Source organism: Chenopodium quinoa, unplaced genomic scaffold (genome assembly GCF_001683475.1).
Source record: "Chenopodium quinoa cultivar QQ74 unplaced genomic scaffold, ASM168347v1, whole genome shotgun sequence".
Lineage (NCBI taxonomy): Eukaryota > Viridiplantae > Streptophyta > Magnoliopsida > Caryophyllales > Amaranthaceae > Chenopodium > Chenopodium quinoa.
The window spans coordinates 686156-693579 of NW_018743616.1; the positions used below are offsets into that span (position 1 = coordinate 686156).

At 35.3% G+C, this 7424-nt stretch overlaps 1 long non-coding RNA gene across 3 annotated transcripts; it reads right to left on the reverse strand.

Annotated features, from left to right (window-relative positions):
• Nucleotides 1-627: 627 nt before the first annotated feature.
• LOC110682976 lies at nt 628-5385 on the reverse strand. 3 transcript variants are annotated; one of them, XR_002503519.1, is made up of 5 exons: nt 4955-5385; nt 3555-3729; nt 2431-2565; nt 1086-2196; nt 628-934 (listed from the first exon to the last, which is right to left on the reverse strand). It is a non-coding gene; the product is annotated as an uncharacterized LOC110682976 (long non-coding RNA). The 3 variants fall into 3 exon arrangements; XR_002503518.1 differs by having other exon boundaries at nt 1086-1321; nt 1504-2196; nt 3555-5385; XR_002503517.1 differs by having other exon boundaries at nt 3555-5385.
• Nucleotides 5386-7424: the final 2039 nt, after the last annotated feature.

Genomic DNA, 7424 nt, shown 5'->3' on the forward strand with positions numbered 1-7424 from the left:
CAGTAGTAAGAGTGTCCGGCAACAAGAAAAGAAAGCTCGGTGAAAGGAGCTTGGAATGCATTTTTATAGGTTATGCTGAGCACAGCAAAACCTGTCGGTTCTATGTAATAGACACTAGACGAAAAAGATAAAAAGGCACCGGTTCAAACCCCCCTTTGGCACCGGTTTTGAACCGATGGGTATTTGAGGGATGCCAAATCCAAGAAAATTTGACACCGGTTCAAAACCGGTGCCAACTAAAGCATTTAGCACCAGTTAACTGGTGCTAACCACATGATTTGGCACCGGTTAACCGGTGCCAACTACCATGGCGCGATTTTTTTTTTTCAATACTATTGGCACCAGTTCAAAGCAAGAACCGTTGCAAAAAAACCCCACTTTAGGCACAGGTTCTTGCTTTAAATCGGTGCCAAAAGTCTCAAAAAAAATTTATAAAAAAACTTTTGGCACCGGTTTTGGTCCAAACCGGTGCCAAAAATACCCCAAAAAAATAAAATAAATTTTTTCTTTTTTTTTGCATTTTTTTCACTTAAATTGTACCAAATACTTATATATAATCATAATATACATAAAACACATATATGTTTTTCAATAACTTGTAATATTACACTTTAAAAAACTAAAAAAAAAAAAAAAAAAAAAAAACACTTGGATCTTGTTCTACAGCTTGAATGCTGACTAGTACACTTGGATCTTGTTCTGGTTTGTTTAGAAGTTTGTTGTGTTGATACTATTGTGCTGCTGTCTGTTTTCCTTTTGCAGCCATGTTGCTGGTTTTCTGTGGTGGCGTATTTGTTCCAATGGAAGCTGCTGGTGGTGTAAATTCAATGGAAGCTTCACAAACAGATTCAGTGTTACCAGCTATCTTCCTTTTCTTCCCTTCTTCATATAATTTAAGTGCTTCATAACCAAATACTCCGAAAGCTACAGAAAACTGTGGGAACAAGCCCAATTATTAAAAAAGAACCATATAAAAGGAAATCTAGTACAAAATGGTTTTTTGTATTTTGAAGGTGTGAGGCTTTAGACAAGCAGCACATGGTGGACAAACATGTGATGCCGTAAAGATGGAGGTGGATGAATACCTAGACATGAGTAAGCACCCAATACCACGTGGAACAGGCTGCAATATCATTCCGTTGAACAAATTATCAAATTTCATTAGCCATGGTACCCATGAATCGTATAGGAAGTTTGCAACTAAAACACTAAGCACAATGAAGAAGTAGCTTGCCTTGAGGATTTGAAAGAGCACAAAAGCAACCCATAAAATAGTCAGCATTAGTAATTTTTTCCATTTTAGATTAGAGGACATAGTTTGCTGCACATAAATGGATCATATTAGGAATATATTGTTCAATCACCAGTACATTGTTCAATAACAATATTATAAGTGGTCATTTGGTTGCGCATAGGAAGAAGTTACAAGTTGAGAGAGAACTATTTAATAGTCTACTTATTTAAAGCCTCGTATATGAACTACAAAATTAGCAATTACCAAACCTGGGAAAGCCCATCTACAAAGCTGTAGTGCAGGTTCAAGTGCCTTTGTAACCCATGCAAGTTCCGACTTTCGTGTACTATCATTCAGTTCATCATCATCAGAGCTATACTTTCCAAGTGTGCGATCATAATCTGTCTTATCAATGAGCTCAGACCTCTTAGATGTCTCACATGAACCTTTGCTTTCAGACTTTGAAGATAGCGATACTTGGTAGGTCATTAAACACGTACTGAACAAGAGCTTATAACATCATCCTCATCAACATATCAACAACAGCACAAGGACATAAAAAAACAAAGATAATCTTCAAATTTATAGGCAATTACTAAATGAGATTCCAGAAATATTATTAGTTGCAACATAGTTACCACAACAAAATCTAAATCCACACTAAAACTAACCCATTGATTTGAATAGGTATATAAATTCTTAAGACACTCCCTCAATTGTAAAACGAAATTGTGAACCAAATTAAAATAAAGGGAATAACCTGTTGGAGCACCAGAATTATCAATTCAAAAGGTTTTTTAATTAAAAAAATTGAAAAAAAAATAAAAACCTCTTTAAATTGTATGTCTGTAGAATTCGACAAAATTGTTGTGAAGCATGGCTATGATGTACTTCAGCATCTGAGGCCGTAACAATGAAGTACACTTATCAGAGAGAATATAATTTACAAGCCTTGTACTTCCCTGAAATTACAGGAGCAGAGGAAATTAGCCATACAATTGTTTGATTCAGAACATAACTCATAAAAGTATAGCCCCAAAGCATGAAATCTCTTAATAAGTAAGAAGTATAAAAAACCCTGCTTAGAACAAAAAAAATACAAGCAACATAAAAATTTCAGCTATAAGAATAATCATTCTTATAAAAAGTATTATGTAATTTATGTTAGATTTATATGAGGATTTCAAACAATGAACCTGAGAAAAATTGTCTGCAGATCTATACAAATGCATAGCAACGGAGACCCAAACATTCTTGCATGCTGACCGACGTTTGGATGTACAATTTGATACAAATTTTACAAATTCTTCTTGTTCCTCCGTTATTGTCCCCTATAAAAAAAGTATATTAGCTTAAAACAACAATGACATTGTTCATACTTTGAAATTAAAGTAATTAAACTCAATCAAGCTGACTTTATAAGGCTTCAAAAATAGATTATTGATATCTTTTCAACATATCCAACAACTCATTAAACTCTCACAGACAGAAAGCAAAGTGCTCCCGACAACAGAGGTAAACTAGTACTGGTTGTTAAAGCTACTGAGAGTACTTTATGTGTGTTTCTTTATTAATGTTATAAAGAAATATATTCCTAAATGGAGATTTTTACATCACAATCATAATAGTTTGGTTTAAGAGAGTAACATAGAATGGTGCATTAGAGAAATTTAGGTTGTGTGCAGCAGGCCAGATATGGAGGGAAAAGTCAGCAAGTCAAGGCTCTGCCAATTACGCTAAGCCAGTAGCTAGAGAGAGATATTCAATTCCCATAAAACTTCCAGTAGAGCAGCTACTGGAGCATTAGAGATAGTAGTGAAGAAGACGAAGGACTCAAGTAGCAGACTGCGGGCCTAATTATTATCACATGTAGCTAGATCCAGGAAAAATAAAGCTAAGACTATGATTTATCCCAGTAATTAGGTGATATCATCTCTAAGTAGCTAACCATTTCTTCGAGGAGACTAGGACTTAAATGAAGTCATTGTAATACATTTTGGTTTGAGATTCATTTTGAGTGCGCGATTGCGTAACTGTAGCAGCCATTTTACGTTGACACTTGTTATTGTAGGTCAAACTAAAAATTAAATTGACATTGCTGTCAGTTTACTTAATTAGTTGTATCCCTAAACTGCTATTGATCGTAGGGCACATAATAAAAACGTTGTACCCTAACTTGCAAACGAAGGAGGAATGAGTATTTACTAACAAGTATTAGGTTATATATAGCATCACAAGACTGTTCGCAAAGCATTTTCAAGCAAGACAGCCAGTATTCTATAGCCAAATTGATCACAAAAGTAACAAATAGATAGATCACCTGGACACATTGAGCATTCAATAATTGCGTATACTCGTTGAATACAGCAGCACATAATTCAGGTACCAAATCCCCATTAAAATGTGTAACTTCTCTAACCAAAAACAGCGCAACATTCTTCATGTGAGCTAATAGCTTCCATTGCACCTTACTGCATACACTAGTTTCCAGATGCCTATAAGCACCAACAAATACTTCAATAAGGGAAGGATTAAATATGTAAATCATCAATTTACACCATATCATGTACATCATCAATTTGCTTTCAGGCTCACATTAAAGGTAGCACTATGTACAAAGGTCACAATTGCTAATTATTTGCAGGCAACTAGAAGTCTTTCTCAAGGACCACAATACAATAAATCACTTGATCCAGAACCCAACTACGCCTTTCTATACAACTATAGAAAAATAAAAACATTAAGTAGATTAAAATGCAAAAACACAAGACAGAAGGGCACGAAACTCATAGCATATTGAAAAATATATATATCCAACCTTAAAAATTATCTACTAAACTTGTATAAGATGTGGCTTCAAACTAATCTAGAAGATATATACTCTAAATTAATACTATGATAATACAGAACATTAAATTTTTGCTTAATGTTTCCCAACTTCACAGACTTGTCAAACCCCTTTTGAACACTCAGCAAAACCTAAAGCCTGCAATTGACATTTCAGAGCAAGTACACATGTCACCTACTTATTCCCATGCAATATTCTATTATAATTTCTAAACATGTAATTATAATATTGAGATCTGATAATATTTACAAGCCTCATATTCTATTCCTTTCAAACCATGATACACTCTAGAATTTCATATGAAAGAGACAAAGTTATATAAGCAACAACTCTTTATCAGCTTCATTTAACAAAAATTGACACTCAAATCCAATGCTTGAAAATTTTGACTAATGCATACAAATTTTAATCAGTATGAATATAGTGAAACTCAACTTTTTCATAGGCCAATTATAATGAATTAAACTAATTATTTATCAAAACAAACTCAGATTCATAGCAAAGTTATTGAATAAAAAAAAAAGAAAAAAAAAAACAATGAACCCAAAATAACGAGTCAAGTTCCAAAATCAAAGAACCCACAATACACAATCTACAGATTCTACACAGCCAAGGTTAGCAAAAACATTACTTGAAATTGGGGAAAAAATTGAGCAAAAAAACGCAGATTAAAAATATAAATCAAAAACACAACGTAATACCATAAATTTCAACTAAATCTATAACAAAATCAACAAAAAATACAGCATAAAAGAATATAAAGATGAATTAAGCGAAAAAGAGAAGAAACTTACTTGCAATTGGGAAAAAAAAAATTGAGCGAAAGAGAGATTTATATTAGGGTTTTATAAGCTTTAACAGGAAAAAAAAACCTTTCAAGCGCCGGTACCGGAAGCCGTTAAAGGTGACGGTGTCTTGGTCGGAAGCGTTGCAGGTGACGGTGTCGTCGGCCTAACTGTCTCTCTAATCGTTCACCACTTGCTTTAACTCGAACAAGATTCGAACGAAAATCGAAACCTCACATGAGAGATGAGAGCAGATCGAGATGGGAACGAAAGAGGAAGGAGAGATAAGAGCAGAACGAAAGATGAGAGAGAATGAGAGATGAGAGCAGAACAAGAGATGAGATAGAACGAGAGCAGGGCAAAACCAGAGATGAGAGAGAAGGAGAGCAGAACCAGAGAGGGAGAGAATGAAATAGAGAAGCGGATGAGAGAGATATAATTAAGCTATAACCCGGTTTATTTTAAACAGTTGGCATCGGTTTTGTTTAGAACCGGTGCCAAATCCCTTTTATTTTAAATAGTTGATTTGGAACCAGTTTAAGAGGAACCGGTGCCAAATGTCATCAAGCTTCTCCCGCCCATTTCCTTTGCCACCGGTTTTCAAGAACCGGTGCCAAAGGTGCGTTGCCTAATTCATTTTTTCTACTAGTGAGAATAAAATGACTATATATCGATTCATTCGGTTATTGAGTCAAGAGATGCAATTTTTGATGAAAATCGGTTTTCATTAATGAGTAGACCGAAAGATCTACAAATTAGTGCCAATGATAGGGAGATGGTAGAGTTGAATGATCAACTTGAAACTCATGAAAGTATATTCGTTAATGAGAATGTTGAAACTCTTCAAGTGAGGAGAAGTACTAGGGAAAGGAAAATTAGGAATCCTCTAGATGACTTCATAATTTATTTAGTTGAAGGGTCTTGGGATGTCCTTAGTTGCTCTACTCCATATTGTTTCAATGTGGATAATGACCCAAAGACTTATAGCGAGGCAATATCTAGTCAAGATAGTGCATTTTTGAAGGAAGCTATAAATGATGAGATGGATTCCATCATGGGAAATAATACTTGGGTCATAGAGGATTTACCTCCCGATTGCAAACCTCTTGGTTGCAAGTGGATTTTCACTAGGAAAAGGAGGTTGGATGGCTCCATAGTGAAATTTAAAGCCAGATTGGTTATCCAAGGCTTTAGGCAAAAGCATGGTGTTGATTATTTTGATACCTATGCACCGGTTGCAAGAATTACCTCCATAAGGTTATTGATTGCAATGGCTTCGGTATACAATCTAGTGATTCATCAAATGGATGTCAAAACGACATTCCTTTATGGAGATCTATAGGAAGAAGTGTACATGAAACAACCCGGAGTGTTTATTTTGGAAGGACAGGAAAATAAGGTGTGTAAATTGGTTAAGTCTTTGTATGGACTTAAACAAGCACCAAAGCAGTGGCATCAAAATTTTGATGACACGATTTTGTCCTTTGGATTCAAAGTGAATCAAGCTGATAAGTGTATATATAGAAAATTTGATGACAAAGGTCATGGTGTCATCATTTGTCTATATGTTGATGATATGCTTATCTTTGGTACAAGTCTACAACAAGTAGAATTGACCAAGGAATTCTTAACCTCATCTTTTCAGATGAAGGATTTGGGGGAGGCGGATATCATTTTGGGCATCAAGATAATTAGGGACAATAGAAGACTTATTCTAAGTCAATCTCATTACATTGAGAAGATGATCAAACGGTTTAATATGTTTGATAAGTGTCTTGTAAACACCCCCATGGAACCTAATGTTAAATTAGTTAAGAATTAGGGGAAAACGGTTTCCCAATTGGAATATTCAAGGATAATTGGATCCTTGATGTATGCCATGACAAGTACAAGACCTGATATTGCATTGGCTCTGGGAAAACTTAGTAGATTTACTAGTAACCTGGGTGCACAACATTGGTTTGCAGTTCGGAGGATCTTGAGGTACCTTAAGGGTACGTTAGACTATGGTCTAACTTATAGTGGATTTCCTTCGGTTTTAGAAGGATATTCAGATGCAAGTTAGAACACTTACAAAGAGGATGACTCTTCTGTAAGTGGTTGGGTGTTCATGTTTGGGGGAGGTGCCATTTCATGGTCTTCCAAGAAACAAACTTGCATTGCGGATTCCACTATGGCAGCAGAGTTTATAGCTCTTGTCTCAGCTAGTAAGGAAGCTGAGTGGTTGAGAAATCTCATGTTAGAGTTGCCTTTATTTCCTAAGCCAATGTCACCGGTGGCAATCCATTGTGATTCGAATTTGGCTTTAATAAAGGCATATAGTCAAGTGTATAATGGTAAGTCTCGGCATATTTCACTTAGGCATAGCCTAGTGAAAGATCTTATCAATGATGGGGTCATAAGTCTTGACTATGCTCCTACAAAATTGAATTTGGCGGATTGCTTTACTAAAGCAATGCCTTGGCATTTCGTCATATTTGCTTTGAATGGAATGGGTTTATGTCCAAAAACACGTATTTGTGAGACCCAATATCACGCTTGAAGAAACATCAAGTCT